Here is a 24,915-nt window from a genome sequence, read left to right on the forward strand (position 1 = left end):
GTTCTCCCCAGCCCATCTCCATCAACTGTCAAAAGTGAGGTCTATTTAAATTCTTTAGAACTAAAGGCGTGCATTCCGGGATGGTTCCGAAATGCTGGCTTACAGTACAAATGCCATTTAAGGCCAAGAACTGCTAAAGGTGGGTAGACAGTGGGTCCGAAACCCGTAGAATAGTATACAGCCTGCATAGGGTCTCCAGGGTTAAAGGCATTTTTATAATGAAAACGACTTGACAGGGACAGACATTTACTGACATGCCCAATGGCCCAAGTCCTGTCTTTGACACTCGCTCGGTGGAACGAGAAAACCAACTTTCAGCAACATGTTCTCTGACCTCCACATGTGTACCGCCATGGCGTGGGCAACATCCCTCCCAGTAACATTAATTAATGATTTTTTTTTCTTTTCTTTTTTTCGGAGCTGGGGACCGAACCCAGGGCCTTGCACTTGCTAGGCAAGCGCCCTACCACTGAGCTAAATCCCCAACCCCAATTAATGATGTTTTTAAAGGTTTTGTAATGATATTAAGGTATTCTCTTCTCCACGATGGCAGTGGTACTGAGGCTAAGGAGGTGGGGGTAAAATGGTGATGCACTGGCACAGATCGAGGCAGGGTGCCACACTTCCCATTAGGCATTCTGTTTGTCATTGCATGCACTCAGGGAAAGCACAAAGGAAGACTCGCTTAAGGACATCCTTGATGGAGCAGTAAAAACGGTGAGGCTTACTAACTCTGATCCCCGAGACAGGACTTTTCCTTGTGACCCAGTAACGAATACAGAGGCCGCAACTGAAGTACGTCAGTTTCTGGGGGAAAAAAAATCACTCCTGAGATTGTTTGAAATAGTCTTCATTTTTTTGTGGGGCGTTATCTTTACTTGAAAAGAATGATTGGCAGAAAAACTTGGTATTTCTCAAAAAATAAAATTAAATTAAAAAAAAAAAAAAGAATGAGATGAGTTTGTAACTTCAAGGAAACGGGGCAGAGTATTTTCCTAGCAGTGGAAGCATTTGTACTTACAAGTAAAAATTCACATAACTTGTTTGTTACCGTGAACTTCAACGACTTCCTAACACCTCACTTGTATGTGATCCATGGTGACATTAATAAATGTGATTTTTTTTAAAAGTAGTGTCGACACTTTGAAAGGTCTGCCTAACTCAATTTAACTGACATATTGCAAATATTCAACACATAATGTTACTAAGTTGTGCTATCGTAGAAGACTCACTCAGAGTGAAACCCGGGTCAATGGATTTTAGTGCAATTATTTGACGAGATTATTAATATATTTCTCCCTTTTCTAACTACATATCTGTGTGAGGCTGTCTTCATGTAAATATTACTCTCCTTTTCTTTAGATTTTTTTTTACTTTTATTTTATTTTTATTGTAAATTTTGTGTGTTTGTGTGTGTGTGTGTGTGTGTGTGTGTGTGTGTGTGTGTTTCTAGGCATGCGTACATGTGCATGTAATGCCTGTGGAGACCAGAAGAGGGCGCTAGAAGCCCTGTTAGAGAGATCTAGAGTAATAAATTGTTGGGATCAACCTGAAGTGGGTGCTAGGAATCAAACTTATGTCCTCTGCCAGAGCAGTACGAGGTCTTAACTACTGGACCATCTTTACATAAATCTCCACCCCTTTAACTTATGTGTTTTACATTTTTAAAATAAATACATTGAAGCTGGGTGTGGTGGTGCAGACTTTTAATCCCAACACTCAGAAAGCAACAGGCCGATCTCTGGGTCTGAGACCAGCCTGATATGCATAAAGCATTCCAGGCCAACCAGAGCTCCACAGTGAGACTCTGCCTCAAAAGAAAAAAAGTATATAAATAAATACAAATGATAATAAAATAAATTTTATTTTATTTTTAATTTAATAAAATTAAATTATTAAATTGAAAATTTTTTAAAGATTTGTTTATTTTATTTATATGTGAGTACACCGTAGTTGGTCTTCATACACTTCAGAAGAGAGCATCCCGTTACAGATGGTTGTGAGCCACCATGTGGTTGCTGGGAATTGAACTCAGGACCTCTGGAAGAGCAGTCAGTGCTCCTAACCACTGAGCCATCTCTCCAGCCCCAAACTGAAATTTTTGAAAATTAAAATTTTTAATTAAAATATAATGTAATTTAATTTAATGGGGCGAGGCCATACAGAGTCTCCTGCATGCTATACAAATAGTCTGCCAGTGACTCACGTCCTCACCCTCTTCATGAACACCTTTAAGCAGAACAGTATTTGATAGCAGACAGAATGCCGATGCAGCTAGATGACCGAGGCTGTGCTGCACTGATCCAAACACTACAGAGGTAACTGAGATGTATTACACTAACTGATGTCCACCGATGCCCCTCTCGTCACAAAACGTTTTGAAAATCATAGGTTTTTTCATAAAGTGTGTGATGTACTGGTTTTATTAATTATAAATCACCAATCAATCATTTTTTCTAAATACTGGGGGTGGAAGGGGACAAGTAGACGTGGTAAACAGGGAGCGAGAGACAAAATGGGAGAATCAATCAAAACGACATACATCAGTGTCCCAGGAAACTTTACCCTGGATGTGAGTTTTAAAAAGAGGAGAAAAGAAGCAAAAAAGAGAAAAGAAGAAGAGCGGAGAGATCAACTCTGGTATTTGACTAAAAGAGGTGAGAACTGTACGACAGACATTTCTACAGTAAACGGTCATTTGAAATAAACTTCCAATTTTTTTCAGACTAAATAAATAAGCAAATCGCACCATAACTATCCATTTACTAACACGTTCCCGTTCGGCTATTGAGATGGTCGTTTCCAAGCTGTTTAGTAAGTATTGCTCACAGCGTTTTTTAAGAGTGCCTGTTACTCTTGCGGCCGGCTTGGGTTCAGTTCCCAGAGCCCCCATGGCTGTTCATAACCAGCTGCATGCAGGTCCTTGTGGGGGATCTGATGCCCTCTGCTGCCCTCAGACATGCATGCAGGCAAAACACCAATACTCACGAAAGAACATGAGGAAATATAAAAATTTTAAAATATCTATTGATCAAACGTAAAATACATAACTCCCCGTAAAAGTTCATAAAAGCAGGGAAAATACAATTTCAACGTTTAGAACGGTTTTTAGTAAGTAACACAGCAAATATCAACAGATACAATGAAACTAAAACTCAGACTTTTACTTTGCTTCCAAAGAGTCTGGTAACCTGTGCTCTGGAAATCAAGGTGCGATTAAAGAGAAAAAGAAAGGCTTGTATAGGGGTTGTAGTTCACATCCTGTGAGCCAAGCACAAGCTCCTGACCTACTTTGCCCCTGGAGCAGAGACACGGTCTGTGAACCCCATAAGTGGTTTCTCTGATACCTTCCTTTGGAGATGCAGGGAGCTGACCAGAATGTTCCACAAACCTCATGGAAACAGGCTTTTCCGTCGTTGAGAGAATCCCTACCCCAAGTGCAGGACTCCAGCCTGTTCCGGCTTCAGAGCTTTGAGGAATGTCCCAGCGGTAAGAGCTTCTCTCTTTCCCAGCACCTCAGCTATCTGCAGCAGGACTTGAGATAGAACACTCTTTGCCCTAAAAAGTGTAGCGAGTCTGACATTTTAAATAATGAACATCCCTCAGAGCAGAGCTCTAAGTTTGGCGCCTCTCCTGGCCTGGGCCTCACGTGCCATAAATCAGGATCTGGTGACGATGACCAGCCTTCCTTTTAAGAGCGGAGAGACATTTTTGTTCTAATCTGTGCTTAGGGAGTGGGGGTAGGCTGGGGCTAGCAAAGTTTGTTAGGGTTTAGATAAGCTGTATTTTCAGAAGTAATGGAAGGGGCCAGGGGTCTATCTTAGTGATAGGGAGCCTGTCTTGTATGTATGAGGCCACGGCCAAGTTAATGGTTAATAGTGATGGCAATGATGATGATGATGAAGATGATGAGGACAATAATAAATAAGCTGTTGTGAGTGTATGTGAGTGTGTTTGTGAGCAGCTCCATAACCCGACAGAGGAAACCATTTCCAGGTGTCTGAATTTTTAAATCTAAACACACAGTCTAAGACCCTTGCTTAAATGGTTCTTCAACTTAGCATCTTGGGAACACACCCAAGTATAGAGTCATAGTCATCTTCAGCGAATTTCGGACTTCTCCCTAGGTCCATCTCACCCTCTGACACTTGGGACCCTCGGGCCATCTCGTGTTTCTGATAATTGGAACACCAGTTTGAAACAGACTCTTACCCACAACTTCTAGCAATGTTGCTGCCTTTAGGCCCTTGTGATCGGGATGGGTAAAAATTCTCCTTGGAAGTTGCTCTCCATTTTCAGGTGCTTTAAACTGATTTGCCCAGTTCCCCACAAAACCACTACACATCCCTGTTACTGACCATTGAACCTCGGGCCTTCAGGGTGCCTGGCGAAAGCTCTAACCACCGAGCTGCATTCCAGGCCCGTCTGATTCTTTCATTGTTGCTGTTGTTATTTTGAAGCAGGGTCCCACTAAATAGCTCTGTGTGTCCAGGAACTCACTCTGTAGACCAGGCTGACCTTGAACTCACAGAGATTCTCTTCCTCCTGAGTGCCGGAATTAAAGTCAGGAACTACTACATGTGGCTTGTCTAATTTACTATACTTCTCAGCCTAGTAACCCAGGCACCTTGTGCCCAGCCTCAAATAACACTGTTGCCTCTTTGCAACCCCCGCTCCCTTGCATTGTAGATTCTCATGCAGCCCCCCTCATGCAACCATGCATGAGTGCTAACTGTGGTTCCCTGTCTCTATTGTGCCTCTTTCCCTCTGTCAAACTGGCTCCCCCTCCTTTCTGCCCACTATGGACACCTTGGACACCCTGACAAAGTTGTTATGCACTAAGAAATTTCATCTGTAGAAAATAGTACACACTCAGAAAACTACTACATATGGTCTGCTGCGATAAAATATCATGACAAAGGCAACTTATTAAAATGAAACTTTTAATTTGGGTCTTACAGTTTCTGAGGGCTAAAGTCCACGATGGCAGAGAAAATCTGTGACAGCAAGAATAGCCCAGAGCTTTCATCTTGATTGGCAGGTTGAAGGCGGAGAAAATGAGACAGACTAGGAATGGCAGGGTCTCTTGAAAGCCCTGAACCCACCCTACTCCACCCCCCAGTGACACACCTCCCTCAACAAGGCCACACCTCCTAATCCTTCCTAAACACTTCTACCAACTAAGGACCAAGTATTCAAACATACGAGCCCACGGTGGCCATTTTCATTCAAATCACCACACGTATTTTACATGTTTTGTAATTATTATTAAATATTAAGTATCACATATTTTGGTGATCAACAAGTGAAATGGAAATGAGATCTAGCCAAAAAGCTTTTTGTGGGTTTCCCTCATGTCTTAGTTTGCTATTGCTGAGATAAATACCATGACCAAAAGCAACTTCAGAAGAACATAGGCTTCCATGTTCCAATCACACTCCAACACAAAAGGAAACCAGAGCAAGGAAATCGGAAGCAGGAACTGGAGCGGAGGCCATGGAGGAACATGGATATGGAGAAAATGCTTGCTCAACCTGCTTTCTTATACAACTCAGGCTGCCTGCCCAAGGGCGGTACCACCTACAGTGGGCTGGGCCCTCTAAATCAATCACCAGTCAAGAAGAAAGAAACAAAGCAACAAACAAAGAAACAAAGAATAAAAAACAAAACAATCATCAGAACCAATTTGTGCACTATCTTCCCTGATGTTGTATTTGTTATCTACAGTTACCTCTCCTGGAAGTTTGGTTATTCTTGGCCGCTGGGAAGTACTACTATTAGGAGGTGAGAACTTTTTGGAATAGGTGTGGCCTGTGGGAGAATGTGCTCCTAGTGTGCATTTCCACCTGCTGTGGGAGACAATCTTCTCCTGGCTGCCCTTGGATCAAGATGCAGAACTCTCAGCTCCTTCTCTAGCACCATGTCTGCCTGGACACCGCCATGCTACTGCCATGACGATAATGTACTGAACCCCTGAACCTGCAAGCCAACCCCAATTAAACGTTAAGAGTTCCCTGGGTCATGGTTGTTGTGGTTTGCCCTGGGGTTATCTGTATTTTGATGCTAATTCCGCTGCCCCAAGGAAAGCTGTCTAGTCACATACTCAGGACTCAGATGACTTCACCAGAACCTTCTCCCCACTTAATTTGTAAAATACAGGTGGGGCCCAGTACAGGATAGAACAAGGCCTGTCATTGGACTAGAAGGAAGGATGGGCGGGAGAGAAGTTTGAGGGAAGAGGAGAGAGGAGGAGATGAGAGAGTAACCTCGGGACAACATGGAAGCTGACGTTAAGATTCCACGCTGTACCTTTACAGGTTGCTATGAATGTTCTTAAGGGATGGATGTGTACAGGGCTTTGTATGTTTAGGGGGGCAATTATATCTTATCAATTGGATCAGAGGTTATTGTGTTGGTCTTTCTTGTAGCAATTTAAGTGTAAGAGAACGTGCGGCGGCAGAGACACTGGGCTGCCTCGGAACTGGGATGTGTGTTTCTGGCAAGATATCTAGCAGTTATCTTGGGGCACTGTAGAGCAGGAAAAAAGCCTGGTTTATTTTTTATAGTTTTACAACAACACATGGTGTCTCTTCACAGCAATGAAACCCAAACTAAGACCCTCCAGCTCCAGACTCCCACTGTAGGTGGTGCCACCCCTGGGCAGCTGGCCTGGGTTGTATAAGAAAACCAACTGAGAAAGCCATCGAGAAAATGACGGTTAGCAGTATTCCTCTATGGCCTCAGCTTCAGGTCCTGCTTCAACCTCTGCCCATTTTTATTCTCAATTTGATTTTATCTTATATAGTCAAATACCTCATGGGAGAGAGGATCAACTACTTTGAAGCATCGTTGTGGCAGCCGAGTTTACCTATGCCCTTTATTAGGCTAGAGGTCCTCAAATATAAACGATGTATGTATGGTGTGCGTGTCTCAGTTAGGGTTCCACTGCTGTGAACAGATACCATGACCACGGCAACTCTTTTAAGGGCAGCATTCAATTGGGGCTGGCTTGCAGGTTCTAAGGTTTAGTCCATTATCATCATGGCAGGAGGCATGGCAGCATCCAGACAGGCATGGTGCAGGAGGAACTGAGAGTTCTACATCTTGTTCCAAAGACCAACAGGAGAACGCTGTCCTCCCCACATGGCTAGGAGGAGGGTCTCAAAGCCCACACCCACTTCCTCCAACAAGGCCACACCTACTCCTACAAGGCCACACCTCCCAATGGTGCCACTCCCTGGGCCAAGCATATTTAAACTACCACCATATATACATATATACATACACACATATGAGGAAGGATCAAAATTACACACACACATACACACACACACACACACACACACACACACACACACTCATGCTGCCGTGAGAGCTAACTACTTTGTGGGCAGAAGGAATCTTGCAGATCACTGGGTTTGGAGCTGGTATTTTGTAACTGAAGAATCCAATAGAGTAGAGCGCTGGGAGAAGCTGCTAGCTGAGATCAGGCTAACGAAGGCTCCACACTGCCAGGAAAAGGGAGCTTGGACGTAAAACAATGTAAAAGTGTTGCTGTGCATCCTGATGTAGCCATAAACAAACTTAAGGAATTAAGTATTTTCTAAGACCATGGGAAGGGATGCAGAGAAGACATTACCGCCTCCGAGCAGAAGCCCATTTTTTCCAACTAGAATGTTTATACCACCATGAAAAGTGTTTAAGAAGCCTGTACTAATTGGTAGGCAAAGGCAGACAGATCTCTGTGAATTTGAGGCCAACCTGGTCTACATGGTGAATTCTAGGGCAGCCAGGGCTATATAAAGAGACCCTGTTTCAGATCTGTAGATAGATAGATGATAGATAGATAGATAGATAGATAGATAGATAGATAGATAGATAGGAAGGACAGATTAAACAAAACAAACAACTTACTATTACCACAACCAAATTCCAATTCAACATCAGCCAAAAGTACTCTTATGGTTGGGCACTGGTCTTGGAAAGTTTTAGGATAGGTCACAGGCTCGCTCCAAGGGGGCAAGCTTATTACTTAAAAACCAGGAACCACGAATTTCCCTGCTCAGCCCACCTCCCGATGGCAGTCCCTCCAGCCATTGTCACTTCCAAGGGATGGACGCTGTAGCAATGACAGGTTTCGAAGCCTCTGTTTCCTCCACGCTGCATTCAGGAGTCCCTAGTTGAGGGCCAACAGGACAAGTGGAATTTTACAAAAGGTCTAGGACAATAAAAAGAGTCCTGTGAATTGCTTAGAACAACAGGAAGGAGCAGATGGGATAAGCTACAATACACATCCTTGTCTTGGGTCTGAAGCACAACTGGTTCCGCAAGTGTCCTTTCAGCAAACACTGGCCCCTGAGCAGTGAGCTGAGGTAGAGGCATGACAGCCGACCTGTGTGCCCGCCTACAGGAACTTCCTTGTTTCTTGTGGAAAAGGCGCCTCTGGTCCAGCAGCGGCTGCCATGTAGATCTTGTTAAAGACGTCCCGAGAAGCAGACAACGGACATCACAGGAATTTCTTCATTTCCAAAGGTCATGCCTCTAGAAGCGTGTGCCCAAGATTCAAGCTCTGTTTGTGTCAAATCGTTTATTGTTTTAGGAAAAAGGTTAGTTTGGTAACTTCTTTTTTCTTCCTTTCTTTTTATTTTGAAAAACAAACGAACACGCAAGCAAACGAACATATTCCAACTCCTTGGAGAGTTACCTGCCTCTTGAGACATCTGGGAAGCAAGTGTTTCAGTTCAGCAGCGCTTGTGTCTGAGGGTTGACATAGTTCTCTACAAATTTGTCCTCGTGTCCACTACCATAACCATTTCATTGTTCACTTTATGGCTGGGGAAACTGAGGCATGACTTAGACAGGGCTATACAATTAAATCATTAGGGAATGGCATAATTTGTTAACCACGTGACTGACATTCTCTTACAGTCCTAGTTGTTCTCTTAAATCAATCAGGCACAGGAACAGAGCAACCAGTCTTATGCCCTAAAGGTCAAGAGACTCCAGCTTCTGTTTCATAAGAAAGGAGTAATCTGGATCTTCCAGTGCTCTCCCCAGGAAATCTTGCTCCCAGTTTCCTGAAGGGCAAGTGTGAACTCCCAGGTAGATCACATTAAGGAAAGTTAAGTCATCTCCAGGAGTAACCAGGATGCAAACAAGCCGAAACAGACAGCACCTATGCCTCTTGAGGTAGCCTCGGGCTAGTTTTTCCACATTTGTTCCTTGATTGCGATCCCCTCCTCTGCCCATTCCCTGCTGCAGAATCTGACCTCTTACAAAAGCGCACCACCCACACCCACCCACACCCACACCCACCCACACTCTGCAGCGCCCTGATGTACTTTTGGGTCTAGGCAACAGGCGCAGGTAAGAGGAAGAGAGTGGGAGGGGAGAGGGCAGGGCTAGCTCTTCCGAAGCCTCTCTCAGCTTGCTGCCTGCTGGCTGCAGTTTTGCTCCTGTGCAAATGCAGCCTCTTAGCCTTTCATTAGCTGCTTCTGATTTTAGTCTACAGGTATGCTATTTCTTGCTTGCTCCTTCAGCCCTGAGGTGGCCATGGCTTGCCACTGTCACTAGTGTCTGCATGCTCTACTAGGTGTGGTTTTCCTTAGTCAATTGGTCCTACATACAGACTGGCCTGAGATTCGCCACAGATCAGAGGCTAATGTTACGTTTCTGATCCTTCTGCTTTTACCCCTTACATACTGAGATTGTAGGTGTATACCACCACGTCAGTTTCAAACAGTTCTTTCATGGAAGATTTCTCAAGTGTGGTCTGGGAAATGGCTCAGCCAGGGAAATGGTTTTCATGTAAACGTGAGGACCTGAGTTTATCCCTGGCACTTATATAAAATGTTGAATGTGCTAGAAAATGTCTGTGCTCTCATCACAAGGGAGGAAGAGACAGGCAGATCTCTGGAGTTCACTGGTCAGTCAGTCTACCCCAATCAGGGAGAGACCTTTTCTCAAAAACACAAGTTGGAGAGTGACAGACACCTGATGTCAATCTCTGGACATGATCACACACACACACACACACACACACACACACACAGAGAGAGAGAGAAGAGAGAGAGAGAAGAGAGAGAGAGAGAGAGGGAAAGAGAGAGAGAGAGACAGAGAGAGACAGAGAGAGAGAGAGAAAGAGACAGAGAGACAGAGAGAGAGAACCATACAAAAATAAAGACTTTCATTTGAAGGATGAATTCTATTCTCTCCCTGAACCCAGACTGAGAGAGAGAAGGAGGGATGGAGGGAAGGAGGGAGGGAGGGACAGAAGGAGGGGGAGGGAAGAAGGGGAGAGAGAGAGAGAGAGAGAGAGAGAGAGAGAGAGAGAGAGAGAGAACCATACACAAAATAAAGTCTTTTCATTTGAAGGATGAATTCTACTCTCTCCCTGACCCCAGACTGATGAACATACTTTCCATTCATTCACCAAATAGCCAATGAAAGCCTACTGTGTGCTAGGCACCCATGGACCACTGGGAACAGTAGAGATATTGACTCTGACCTTGTAGCTTTTACAAAGCTTCACAGCTCTGAGACCAGGAAATGAGGCTATGGGAGAGGTAATATTGGGCCCTGACTAAACCAACCATCTCATCAGCAGGTGCCCAGAGGAAGGCATGACAGGGAGTCCATTGCTCAAAGCGAAATCGCGGTGTCCTGGGATCTAAGACCATCTTGGCTCTGTAGAAATTCAAGGTGACCTTATCTAAACTTCTGTGAGTAACAGTCCTCCCTAGACTGGGCCCAGATATTTCCTTTGCCCCACCCCAACGCCTCCCTTTAGCTTTTTCATTCCCATTTCCTGTTCTTGTCCCTAAATACCCCGACTATTGACACTTTTTTGTGAAATTGATTCATTTATATCTCTGTATATTTGTATGTGTGCCTTGGTACACACGAGGAGGTCAGAGGACAACTTGTGAGGGTTGGTTATCTCTTTTACCACATGAGTCCCTGGGATCAAATTCAGGCTGTGAGGTTTGGCAGCAGTCACCGTTACCCACTCAGCCATCTTGCCAGCCCAGTCCTGATGGTTTTACACCCAGAAAGACTCGCTATGGTAGGTATCCCTCCCAAAGCTGCTCTCTGCTGAGGGACTGGCTTCATGGCCATCTTTAATTTAAAACTTGTGTCCTACCTCTATTTCCCAAGGCCTCCTTATGCTTTTATTATCCCAAAATAATTGTCAACAAGATAAGTGTTCATTTTTTTTTATTTTTTAAGTTTTAAACAGTGAAGCTTATGTGATTGCTATAACTTAATTAAAAACCAGCAATAAGCCAATTAACTAATAATGCCAGTGTCCTCAGTAGTACAAATAGCTTATTTTTATGCAGTTCCAATAAGAATGCATATGGATTACCCAGAAGACTAGGGCAAATATGATTAACTTTCTGGGGATGCTCTTTTTGTTCATATATTTGTTGAGGAAAAGTCGAGCAATTTTAACTTTCAAAAAATTTACACAAAAATTTTATTAAGATATATATGGATATACCATACACCCTTAGATAATGGTAGAAATATGCTTATCCTGTATTGGGTTGGGCGTTAATCATCTTTCCCGACAAAATACCCGAGATAACTTATAGAGAAGGAGCTTCCAGATCACACTGGTCAGCTGCTGTTTGGGGGCAGAGTAAAGCCCTACGCAACATGTTCAGGGGGCAAAGATGAGAGAAGGGGCGGTGGCCTCCTTTGGGGCCATGCCCGGGATGACCTATGGACCTCTCACTCCCCAACAGCACCAACATGGGCAGAAGCCCTTACCCGGTGAGGTGCAGATGACAGCAGGTGACTTAGCCCGATCCCTAAGCACAGTAATGCTCCTGCTCCTGGTGGCTGGAATGAGGTCCAAGCTCTTTGTGAACCTCAGGTCAAAGGGCAAGGTTCAAAGAACTTTTTCCTGGGAACAGATTCCAGCTCCAGATCCCCAGGGGCCGGGCTCTCATCTGCTCTGGCTACTTGAGGAGAGGTTGAAGCACACTGGTTCTGCCGTTGAGATCCTCATGCTGTGGCCATGGCTGTGACCTACCACAGCGGGAGTTTTAGGCATCATGACATTTACATGGATAAGGTTTTCGGTTAGGAAACATTTGTTGATGGCCTCAGGATTTCTAACTTCCCGCCCTCTACTGTTGTGCCTGAAATAAAATAAATGCCCCAGAATTACTTGGCACTTGTCCGTCACAAATCATAGCGAATACTTCTTTGGCCTTTACTCTTAAGAAAAATAATGTGGAATGCCTCTTCTTTTGAGACATTGCTTTACCTCTGTCCAACATGAGCAGAGAGGTTCGAGGAGAGAGGGGAAGAGAATAACTCATATTTTATGAACTATGATTCTCTCTACATCACAAAGTTAGTCTTTACACACAAACTAAAAGAACACAAAATCTATAGAAACAACTTTAAATAATGTGTAACTGAAGCCAGGGCTGGGTTCCCACCCTCAGGAAGACTAAAGTTGTGTAAAGAGTCTGGTTGCCTCATGAGCTTTGAATGAATGGCTTTAATCACACACTGCTTTAAGTACCTGTGTGACTGATGCTTGCTGTGCTGCGTGATTTCATTCTACACATCACAGACACCCTTGGGAACAACAGCAGCAGCAGCAGCAACGGTGTTAGATGCAGTTACACAGAATTAGCCCACACCGCTTAGACGGGGGTAGATGATGTGGACGAAGACTCTGGCTTCCTGTTGTCATGGAAAAACATACCTAAGGACAAGTCTTCGTCATGTTTGGAAAAACGATCATGGTAACAGCTACCTTACACTTTGATAGCTACTTTCGTTTAATGATTAACAGGAGAAAAATTAGCTCGGTAACCGAACACATGAGCATAGCAAATAGTATCACAATATCTTCCCACTTTAGATGTCTTGATCAAAGGACTTGCACCTTATTGAAGGCTTTTCGTCTGTTTTTTCCTCAGGAAATCTCTTGACTCTACTCTTGATTTGTAATTTAACAGTTTGTCTAAATGGACATCTTGGGCTGGGGCGGACAGGATCATCTCACATGATCATGTCACACGTTTGAACAAGTCACACCGTGACCAGGATCCGGTCATTTTTATGTTTTCCCATGCTTCAAGGGAAACAAGAAATCTGAATTTAAATGAGAAGTTGTCAGGTTTGTGGGGTAGACACACAAAACAAAACCGTATCTATAGGTTGGTCTGTGGTGGTTTGCTCACGGTTCCTCCTTGAGATGCACACAAATCATTGTCATTTATACATAGCTCTTGTCTGGCATACACAAAAGCAAACAATAGACAAACAAGGTCCTTGAATGACTTAGCAGCAAACATCCACACTTTCATTCCTGGCGGCGAACTTACTAGAGAGATCGTATCATGAGACTACGCTATCGTAGGGTCCTTGAAAATACAGCATTTCCCTTCACCCTGTTAAGTTGGCCATTACATGTTAGAAGTTCAAAGAGGGTATGGAACTGATAGGATTCTTACGAACGACTGGTGTGGATGTTAAATGGCACTGTGCTACGAGCCCTCAAAAAATTACACAGGTCACGGGGTTGGGGATTTAGCTCAGTGGTAGAGCACTTGCCTAGCAACCGCAAGGCCCTGGGTTTGGTCCCCAGCTCCGAAAAAAAAGAAAAAAAAATTAAACAGGTCAAATTACCGTGTGATTCAGGAATTCCAGTTTTGCGTATAGATATAAAGAGCTGAAAGCAGACACATTCAAGCCTGATATTTGTAGACCCCCCGTTCACTATGGCCTTATTCACCGTCACCCAAAGGCAGAAACGGGGCTAAGAAGATCGCTCCAGAGAAAAGCATTTGCTGCCAATCCTCACCATCTGAGTTTGATTCCCGGAACCTGAATGGTGGAAGGAGACAAGTAGCTAACCTCTGACCTTTGCATAGACTGTGGTGCTGACTTGAGCTCCCCACCCTTGCTCTCCTGCTCCCTCTGTCTGTGTCTGTCTCTCTCTCTCTCTCTCTCTCTGTGTCTCTCTGTGTCTCTCCTTCTCTCTCCTTCCCTCCCTCTCCCATTTCTCTCCTCTCTAAATAAATGTAATTTTAAAACAAAGTTAGCAAGGCACTGACACTGTGCAAACCAAAGCCAGACTGAGTCCCAGCAAGGATCAGGGGGTTGGCCATGAATCCATGAATCCTGTTGTCCATAGCCTAGGAGCTGTTGGCAATTCTTAGCCTCTGAGAAAAGAAAGTCAGGTTTCTGTAAGAGTGTAGCACTCTGGTAAGTTGACCAGGCTCCTGAGGAAGGTCATCTATCCAAGAACATGAGGGCAGCAAAAACGGCCCTTGACCGGAGAAAAGAGACAAAGGGTTGGGTGGGAAGAGAAGCACAGTGGATCTCTAGGGGAGGGAAAGTGAATATGAACAAAATTCATTGTATGAAATTCTCAAAAAAAAAAAAAAAAAAAAAAAAAAAACCTGGAGCTCAGTGGGATGCCCCATTCCCTTAGGCCGAGGCAGGTGGATCTCTATGAGTTCCAGGTCAGCTTGGGTGGCAAGGTGAGACTGTAGACATAAGAACTGTAGTAACAATTAAATGTCCACCTATGGAGAAGTGTGCAAATAAGATGAGGCAGGGTAGGGTAGAGCTTAGTGTAATAGGGGTGACGCTCTGGGTTCAATCCCCAGGACCACAAACAAATGAAGGAATGCCACAAACAGGAAGGAAGGACATTCTGTCCTGCATTACAGCATGGACGGCGAAGACCCAGTGCTAAATGAAGTGAAGGGTGCAGGAAACAAATATTGTCTGGTCCCAATTATGTGAGATTCTCTGACTAGTCAAGTTGACAGAGCTAGGAAATAGGATAGAAAAATGGGAGCCAAGAAAGATGGAGAACTAGTAGTTCTCTAATGGAGGTAGAGTTTCCATTTGGGAAAACGGAAACTTCTAGCGACGACATGCGTGTAGCGATGTGAACATACTTCATGTCACAGACTATACATTTAAAAGTATCTAAAACAGTAACGTTTCTGTCATGGTCTGTTGACCATAAAAACAATAGAGAAAGAGCCAAGCTTCCCCACCCTCTGTGCTCTGAAGCCCTTGAGTGAAGGTTTGCTGTTACATGCCTATCCTCCAGACACTGCCAAGCGGCCCAGGACTCCCCAGCCTGCCCTCCCTCATCTTTCCTGCTCTCCTGCTAAAGCCTGTCCACTCTCTCTCTCTGAGCATACTCAGGCCAGACTCGGCACAAGCAAAGGGCAGGAATCAGGTGTTTCTGCTCTAAATACTAGACCCTCTGGGAAGCTGCACTCAACCGCACAGCTTGGGTGTGTCAGTCTTCATCAGAATTGCTTTGGGGTCCTCCCAGATTGTAAGTAGTGGTTCTCCTTGGGGCTCTCCCAGGTTACAGGGAGGAGTCCTGCCATCTTTAGTCTGGCTCACTGTCTGTCATATTGTAGAAAACAGCTGAAATAACTATGTTATAAAGAGATGAGGTCTATTTGGCTTCCAAGTTTTGGAAGCATCAGGCCGCATTGTCCTGGGTCTGTGGCAAGGCAGAATATCAAGGTAGAAGGGTGTGGTGGAAGAAAACTGTTGCTCTTGAAGTCAAGATACAACAGGAAAGAAAGAAAGAAAAGATTGGGAGCCTACAATCCTCCAGGGGTCCCATCCGCATTAGCCTAACGTCTGCCAATGGATCCCACTGGGTAGAGCACCGTAGCACTGGAAGCACCATACTGGGGATTGGGTCTTTAACACAAGAACCTTCGCAGGGTCCAGATCCCCATGTTATTTAGAAATACCAGAGAACTTTAAAGGGATGGAATGAGGAAAGGCAATATCCAGGACTGTTCTTCTGTGATCAGCCTTCAAAGTGGGTCCATTCAACACTTCACTTTCTGTTTGGATTTGAGTTCCACAGAAAACTAGTTTATAGTTGAAAAACTCCCAAACTTCACTCTCTGATTCACTCATGAGCTTTTCCATTTGGAAGCTACATACAACAGAAATCAGAGGCTGTGCTTTTATATTAACTTAATATAAGCAACAGCCATCTAAGAGGAAGGAATCTCAATTTAAAAACTGCCTTCAGGGTATCAGGCTGCACGCAAGTCTGTAGGGCCTTGACGGGGGAGGGTCCAGCCTGTTGTGTGTGCTGCCATCCTGGGTTCTCTATGAAAGGCTGAGCAAGCCACAAGCAGCAAACCAGTCAGCAGCACCCTCCATGGCCTCTGCATCAGCTCCTGCCTCCAGGTTCCTGCCCTGTGTGAGTTCCTGCCCCCGACTCCTTCAGTAGTGAGCTGTGATGCGGAATGTAATGCAAACGAACCCTTTCCTTCCCAGTGACTTGCCCTCGGCCATGGCGTTTCGTTATACAATAGTAACCCTAACTAAGACAGATGCTAAAGCAGATGTCAGGAGATGGCTCAGATTAGGTCAAGTGCCTGCTGTGTAAATATGAGGGACTGATTTTGAATACACAGCGTCCATGTGAAAGCCCGATGTAGTGGCATATGTCGGCAACCCAAGTGCTGCGGGATGAGTCAGAGGTACTTAGATCTCTGGAGCTGCTTGGCCAGCCAGTCCAGACAAATCGAATACCCTGTCTTAAAAAAAAAAAAAAACAGAGCAATTGAAGCCATCTGATGTTAGGCTCTGGCCTAACATGAAGATTTGTCTAGCACGCAGATATGTCTAGACATTCACACCCATACATGAACACCACACACACACACACACACACACACACACACACACACACACACACACACGGAAAGATGCTAAAACAATTTAACTCCCACACCTCCTCTGGCATAATTCTTTCTGAAAAGTAAATGCCTCTTCATAATGTTGTCTCACAGAGTTTCAAGTCTAAACCAGGGGTCCTGTGTCATTAGTGGGACTTGTCTTTCCCTTAGGTATCATTAAAACCAATTGTTCTTCTTCCTCTAACCGCCCCCAGGCTGAAAAACGCAGGGCTCTCTTACATTAATTTTCATTTAGTATTTGTTCACACTGAAGAATAGAATAAAAGGAGACTTCCTAAAGTTGCTCTGGCAAAATTCTCGAGCCCTTTGACCTCACAGCTTTAAGGCATCCTGACTTATTTCCTTCTTGGGGTGCAGAGGAGGGTAGGCATGCTTCCTCAATCAAATAGCTAGCTTTACAAAGGACCTTGAGGCTGGGAATGTCATTCCCAGCTTGGTGGCTTGGCCTCCAATCCTACCAGGTCATGTTAAATACTCATGTGCTCCACAGAGAATGGGAGATGGCCTCAATTGTCTCCCCAAGATGTAGGATAGCAAAGAGGCCATGCAGCAAGTGGCCAGGCTCTCCGTATTAGCTGCGTTAAATATCATGGACGGGCAGCCATGAGCGCTGTCATAAACACTATGAGTTCACAACTCAGTGCAACAAACCCTTCCTGAAATATTGGCTGTGGGCTGAGAGATTCCTGATTGTGCTGGGTATGGGCACATGGGTAGCAGGCCAGTAAGAAAGGTCATTTACATCCAAGCCAAAGTCCATTCACAGGCTGATGTGTCATTTCTTATTACTGGCCATCGTGACAACACTCTGTCTTTTTATGGTGTCTAAATATTGCAAGGGGCTTTGACACCGCTCTTGAGTTGCCATTCTTTCCCGTGGTGGAGAGGGGGGACAGCCAGAAAGAAACAAACTCAGATGAAGCAGAAGCTGATCTTGAGATTTAGGGGACCATTGGTATCCACAAGAAGCTATTTACTTTAACTGCCAAAGAATGAAGAAGTCAGTGGAAGTCCTTTTTGGAGGTAGCCAGTGCTGTCCAGTCCCACTGTGGACTTCATGGTGTTGGAGCCTCGGAGCTGCTCAGGTTTCTCCGTTGCTTCTGTTACTCAGCTCCCAGCTCTTGTGGAGAGCTGAGGACCTGGGCTGCACCGCTGCTCTTACTGACTGTTGTCCTTTCTACCCAGACTCTCCTGCTCACTTTTACTTTTCTTCCAGCAAACCCAGCCTTTTCCTACTTCAAACACCTTGGACTGCATTCTGACTTGGGTAGGCATAGTCTCAGTCAAAAGTTAAATTTATGCCTTATGACTATATTAGTCAAAAAATAAATGTATAAATATTACATATTAAAACATTTCCTTTGGCCTGAAAATTACCTTCTCTGGTCATAGAAGAAATAAAAATATTTGTGAGTCCCTAATATATGATAGGCCCTGGTTTTCAGTCCTTGATGGAGAAGTTTGCTCTCTTGGGATCTTTGCAGATATTTCTCTGCTTTGGGTACCCTAATACCAGACGGCTGTGCAGGGCAGTACCTGGCTCCATGCATGCTTCTGCCAATACCATATCAAAGGCAGACCACACCCAACTTCAACCAGTCATATCTACCTTCTTGTCACCATCTGTAACTTGATGACTTTTCTGTGGGAGACGTGAGATGCAGCACCAACAAGAAACTGAAGGAACCATTCTGCCCCAAGCCTAGCTTACGGAACCAATGAATTGTGATTGAGGTTGCTCACAGGAGCTTGAGGCCCGGAGGCAGCTGCCTTCTCAAAAGTCCCTACCCAGCATGGTGGTGGCATGGGGGAGTTGTATCCATGGAGCTCCCTGCACAGCCTCCAGGCTGGTCTACAGAAGGGTCCCCTCTCCCTGGAAAAGTTTCCTGCTCTTATAACCATAGGGCCTGTGACTCTGGTGACTTTCTGAGCTCCCTCCAACAAGGGCGGTTCAACTTGAAGGAAATAGATATACAATAACCTGTCAGACAATTCGTGTGTGTTTCCCTTTGACCAACCTCTCCTGCTAGAATAAAAATTCTGTGATGAATTATTCTGTCTCCAGGGTCCACAGAGGACCAAATATGCGGTGGATACTTGAACATTTGTGACCTAGTATCCTCCTGTATCTCAAAATCTTCATCTTTCAATGTGTAAACAAGATTAGAAGTGACAATAAAGAGGAAGGACAGACTGGTTCTGATGTCAAATCTCATGGAAGGCCTTCTTTTAAAACTGAGAAAAGCTTTTGATTCTATGCAAGATCACATGCAATTAGCAAGAATGCCCTTAGGAAAGTGGACAGTCCTTACCAGGGAGTATTCGTGTGACAGTACAAGATGGAAATCATATTTTTCCATATTACGAGGAGAATTTATGAATGTAGCAGGCATCCTATAAACAGGGATTTGGGATGGAGATGCAGGCACATAGGACTCTTCAGTTGTGGGGTGCCTGGCTTTCTGTTGCTGTAATGGATACTGGAGGCAATCATCTTCGGATGTTCTAGGCACTGCTCTAGGCCTGCGGTGTGCACTATGGTGGTGGCACAGCATAGTGATGACATCACTCTTGGGGTGGGGATGCGGGGTGGGGGGAGGGGGAGGATGAGGGTGAAAACAAGGTCACAGTCTCCTTCAAAGGCTGCCCCAGTGTCCTGATCTCCTCATTAGGCTCCTCCTCTTAAAGGCTCCACCACTCACAATAGAGTCTACCTGGGGACTAAACATTCATGCGAACCTTTGAGAATGTTCCAGATTCAAACTATAGCATGTTGCAAAGTTCTCTCTTGAGGAAAAATGACTTAATGGCTCTTTGGGAAGCTCTGGCCTTGGAGTGCTCTGAGCCTTCTTTCCTGTATTCAGGGCTCTAGAAACAGCTTTGGGGCTTGGTTTGCTGCCTCTCCTCAGTAGCCGCTTCTCCTGAGGAGGATCTCATCTACTATCCGCTGCAGCAAATATCCCAACTCTAACCCATCGGTCCCCTCAGGGTCAGCACAGAGAGACAGAGATGCTCATTCCCGGAAGAGTCTGCTGGGTCTCTCTGTATCTCAGCTCTGATGCAGCAGGGTACTTTACCCTGGACCAGCCACAGTGTCACAGAGCCCTGTGCCCTATCACAGTGCCCTGCCCACAACAGGCTTGGGTGAAGATGCCCCTGAGTTGTGAGAATCAAGAATGAGTGGACTGGGCAGTTTCGGGACGGAGGGTGTTTGGACACTGGTTTGCCAAAAAGCATATGTCCACTTCGCTTGGCTCAAGAAAGACTGTGATGGATTAGTTTGGTGTTATTGCCATGGACTCCAGCTAAGAGGTTGCAGGGAAGTGTGACAAATTTTTGGGAACCTTAGGGAAAACTCGAATGGTCCAACCTGGAGCCTGAGCACTGGTGTGGGTGTTCTTTCGCTCATGAAAGGAAGGCATGTATTCCCAGAGGAATCAGTTATTAGGAGGGGATGGCTTCCCCAAGCCGTTCTGCTGGGTTATCTTAAGCAAGTCATTTCTGTGTCTTGGACAGGCTGGACCGTGGCCAGATGTCTTTCTGGCCACACTCAAGTATTGGGCAAGAGAACGTAGCAGGGGTCCTCTCTTCTCCCTTGCTGTATTCTTATGTGTTCACATGGGCATACGCATGTGTGCATGTGGCTTCATGTGAACACAGGATCCAGGGGGTGGCATCAGGTACCATCCTTGGTTGTTCTTTACCTTGTATTGTTTTCCTTTTTTCCATTTTTTCCATTCAGTCTCCTGGCCCTCTCTGCCAACACGTGATCTCCGCCCCTCCTCCTTTCCCCCTCCCCATTCTCTCTCCCACCCAGTTCCCCTCCTCCATCCACCCCATGACTATTTTATTTCCCCTTCTGAGTATGACTCAAGCGTCCCCCATTAGCCCTCCTTGTCATTTAGGTTCTTTGAGTCTGTGGATTGAAGTGTGCGTATCCTGTACTTCATAGGTAATATCTACTCAGCAGCGAGTACATACCATGAATGTGTTTCAGGGTCCAGGTTACTTCACTCAGGATGATATTTTCTAGTTCCATCCATTTACCTGCAAATTTCATGATGTCCTTAAAAAAAAAAAAAACATAGCTGAGTAGTGCTCCATTGTGTAAACGAGACACATTTTTCTTTATCCATTCTTTGGCTGAGGGACATGTTGGTTGTTTCCAGTTGGGGCTGTTACAAATAAAGCCGCTATGAACATAGTGGAGCACGTGTCTTTGTGGCCTGGTGGGGCATCTTTTGGGCACATGCCCAGGAGTGGTATAGCTGGGTATTGAGGTAGAACTGTTTCCAGTTTTCTGAGAAACTGGCAGATTGGTTTCCAGAGTGGTTGTACAAGTTTGCATTTCCAGGCAGAAATGGAGGAGTGTTTCTTTCTCCACATCCTCGCCAGCATCTGCTGTTGCTTAAGTTCTTGATCCTAGCCATTCTGATTGGTGTGAGGTGGAATCCCAGAGTCGTTTTGATTTACATTTCCCCGATGACTAAGGACTTTGAACATTTCTGTAAGTTCTTCTCAGCCATTTGAGATTCCTCTGCTGAGAACTCTGTTTAGCACCATACCCCATTTTTTTTTTTACTCTTTTTTTTTTCGGAGCTGGGGACCGAACCCAGGGCCTTGCGCTTGCTAGGCAAGTGCTCTACCACTGAGCTAAATCTCCAACCCCTCCATACCCCATTTTTAAATTATGTTATTTGTTTTGTTAATGCCTAACTTCTTGAGTTCTTTATATATTTTGGATATTAGTCCTCTGTCAGATGTAGGGTAAGTGAAGATCCAATCTGTAAGCTACCATTTTGTTCTGTTAATGGTGTCCTTTGCTTTATAGAAGCTTTTCAGTTTCACGAGGTCCCACTTATTAATTTTTGATCTTAGGGCCTGAGCCATTGGTTATCTGTTCAGGAACTTGTCTCCTGCACCAATGAATTCAAGGGTATTTCCCACTTTCTGTTCTATGAGATTTAGTGTATCCAGTTTTATGCTGAGGCCCCTGATTCACTTGAACTTGAGTTTTGTGCAGGGTGATAAATATGGATCTATTTGCATTCTTCTACACAAAGACATCCAATTAGACCAGCACCATTTGTTGAAGACGCTTTCTTTTTTCCATTGTGTGGTTTTGCCTTCTTTGATTTGATCCCATTGAAACCTCTCTGGTTTTTGCTGATACCATGTAGTTTTTATGACTATTGCTCTGTCATGCAGCTTGAAATCAGGGATGGTAAAACCCCTAGAAGTTCTTTTATTGTACAGGACTGTTTTAGCTATCCTGGGATTTTTGTTTTTCCAAATGAATTTGAGAATTATTCTTGTCATACAGGTCTTTCACATGCTTGGTTAGAGTTACACATATATACACACTCTTAGAAGGCTTCCTTCTGAAGAAGTCGTCCATGGACCAAAATTCAAATTTGAGGTACCAAGTGTGATTGTGTTCTGAGGGGGAAGGGTTTTTCTCATGATCTTTGCTGCCTAGTCCCGGTGAGTTTTAGCTGTGCTCTGGATTGCTTTTGAAAGCTAGAGTCCAGAAACACTACCCACCGTTTTGAGTCTCTTTTGGGGCTCATCTCTATGGAGAAAGTTTTTTCTGGTCCTAACAGTTGCGACCTGTCCATCCTGTGATGTTGACTCATTTATTCTGCTGTCATTCCATCCTAGTAGCCAGGGTGGAAACAATAAGTTCCAGTCACTGGTTTATGATGGGAAGTACAAGTCCTCTGGCGTTGCTAATGTCAGAAGGTTGACTGCATTTTTCCTCTACTCCTCCCTCACCTGATGTCCTACCTGCATTGCTGTCTTTTTGCATCTAGGCACCAATCCAATAGCTTAGCTTCCTGTTTACACTGGTTGTAATGGCTATTCCTGGTTGTCAACTTGACGATATCTGGAATGAACCACTATCCAGAATTGGAAGGCTCACCTGTGATCTTGAGGCTGGGAGATACAAGTTTCTGACCTGGATTTTGGTATGGAGGTCTTGAGGCAAAGTGGCTATGAATCCCAGGAAACTAAGGCAAGGAGATCTCTGAGTTCAAGGTCATCTGGGACAAACCAAGTCCCAGATCCAGGAGTAGTGGTACACACCTTTCTACTGGAAACCTACAAGGACATTGGGAGAAGAAGACTCTCTTCTTTGTCTCCTTGCCTTGTGGGACTAAGCAACTATTAGATCCTTGGACTTTCATTCACAGTTGCTGCTGGCCATTGTTGGGGAGTTGGATTACAGACTTTAAGTTATCATAACAAATTCCCTTACTATATAGAGACTACCCATGAGTTCTGTGATTCTAGAGAACCCTGACTAATAAACTGGTCATTGCCGTTACCCTAGATTCTGGTGGTTGCCCTCTTCTTCTAGAGACGCCATTCCTTCCTTACAAGATTCAAGTTGTGTGTGTTTGTTTAAATTGAGTCATTTTGAGCAGTTGGATGACACAGTGGGTAAAGGCACTGGATGCACGAACCTGACAACGTGAGTTCGATCCCTGGAACCCACATAAAGGTGAAAGGAGAGAGCGGACTTGGCAGTGTTGTGCTCTGACCACCACATGGGAGTGCCCTGACTCTCCCCACCCCCAAAGGAGAATGAAACACAAAACTAAGTGTATGCGTGCATGCATGTGTGTGTGTGTGTGTGTGTGTGTGTGTGTGTGTGTGTGTAAGAAGTCTACACACATGCATTTGCACACATTCAGTTGTTTACATGGAGCATGCGTGGAGGTAAGAGGATGACTTAGTTTTTAAAATGATTTTTTACTTTGTACTGTGCTCATCTGAGTATATATGATCTTCCCCATGTGACAGTAAGCAATTTGAGAGTAGGGACATTCATTGTCCATCCTTGCATACCAGCACCTACTATGTGGCTCCCGACTGTAGTAAGGACTCAACAAGTATGTGTGGAGGGACTTGGTGACACAAAGTGATAAAAGGCGGGGTGGACGGCACCCTTGATGGGCGTAGGCAGAGCTGAGGGTCAGTGTTTTCTTAGAGCTCTGGCCATTGCTTTGTTCAGGACTGGGGATGCTAAAAGCCAGGCAGCACAGGGAAAGCCGGCCACCCTACAATGCTCAGTCAGGTCATCGCTCCCGGGGTGGTTCATCCACGATGCCACCCCTGGCGGGAGATGACCCAACTTCTCAACCTTGGGAGGGCAGTGACACTTAGCATCTAAGCATCCTCCAACCGAGCTGGGGAAGTATTTCTGCATGTGGGAAGTTCCCACATAGTGATTACCAGGAGGTGTCAGCCCCGGGTACAGGGCTTGGAACTGCAGGTTCCACCGAGTCCTCTACTGTGCAAGCACTGCTGGCTTCACCCCGAAAGTCAAAAGGGGGAACTATTTTTCTAATTTACATTTTTTAAAATTTTTTTATCTTTATTAACTTGAGTATTTCTTATTTACATTTCGATTGTTATTCCCTTTCCCGGTTTCCAGGCCAACATCCCCCTAACCCCTCCCCCTCCCCTTCTTTATGGGTGTTCCCCTCCCCCTCCTCCCCCCCTTACCCCCCTCCCCCCCACAATCACCTTCACTTGGGGTTCCGTCTTGGCAGGACCAAGGGCTTCCCCTTCCACTGGTGCTCTTACTAGGCTATTCATTGCTACCTATGAGGTCAGAGTCCAGGGTCAGTCCATGTATAGTCTTTGGGTAGTGGCTTAGTCCCTGGAAGCTCTGGTTGGTTGGTATTGTTGTTCATATGGGGTCTCGAGTCCCTTCAAGCTCTTCCAGTTCTTTCTCTGATTCCTTCAACGGGGGTCCTATTCTCAGTTCAGTGGTTTGCTGCTGGCATTCGCCTATGTATTTCTGGTTGTGTCTCTCAGGAGAGATCTACATCCGGTTCCTGTCAGCCTGCACTTCTTTGCTTCATCCATCTTGTCTAATTGGGTGGCTGTATATGTATGGGCCACATGTGGGGCAGGCTCTGAATGGGCGTTCCTTCTGCCTCTGTTCTAAACTTTGCCTCCATATTCGCTCCCAAGGGTATTCTTGTTCCCCTTTTAAAGAAGGAGTGAAGCATTCGCATTTTGGTCATCCTTCTTGAGTTTCATGTGTTCTGTGCATCTAGGGTAGTTCAAGCATTTGGGCTAATAGCCACTTATCAATGAGTGCATACCATGTGTGTTTTTCTGTGATTGGGTTACCTCACTCAGGATGATATTTTCCAGTTCCATCCTTTTG

This window comes from Rattus rattus, chromosome 17 (genome assembly GCF_011064425.1).
Source record: "Rattus rattus isolate New Zealand chromosome 17, Rrattus_CSIRO_v1, whole genome shotgun sequence".
Taxonomy (NCBI): domain Eukaryota; kingdom Metazoa; phylum Chordata; class Mammalia; order Rodentia; family Muridae; genus Rattus; species Rattus rattus.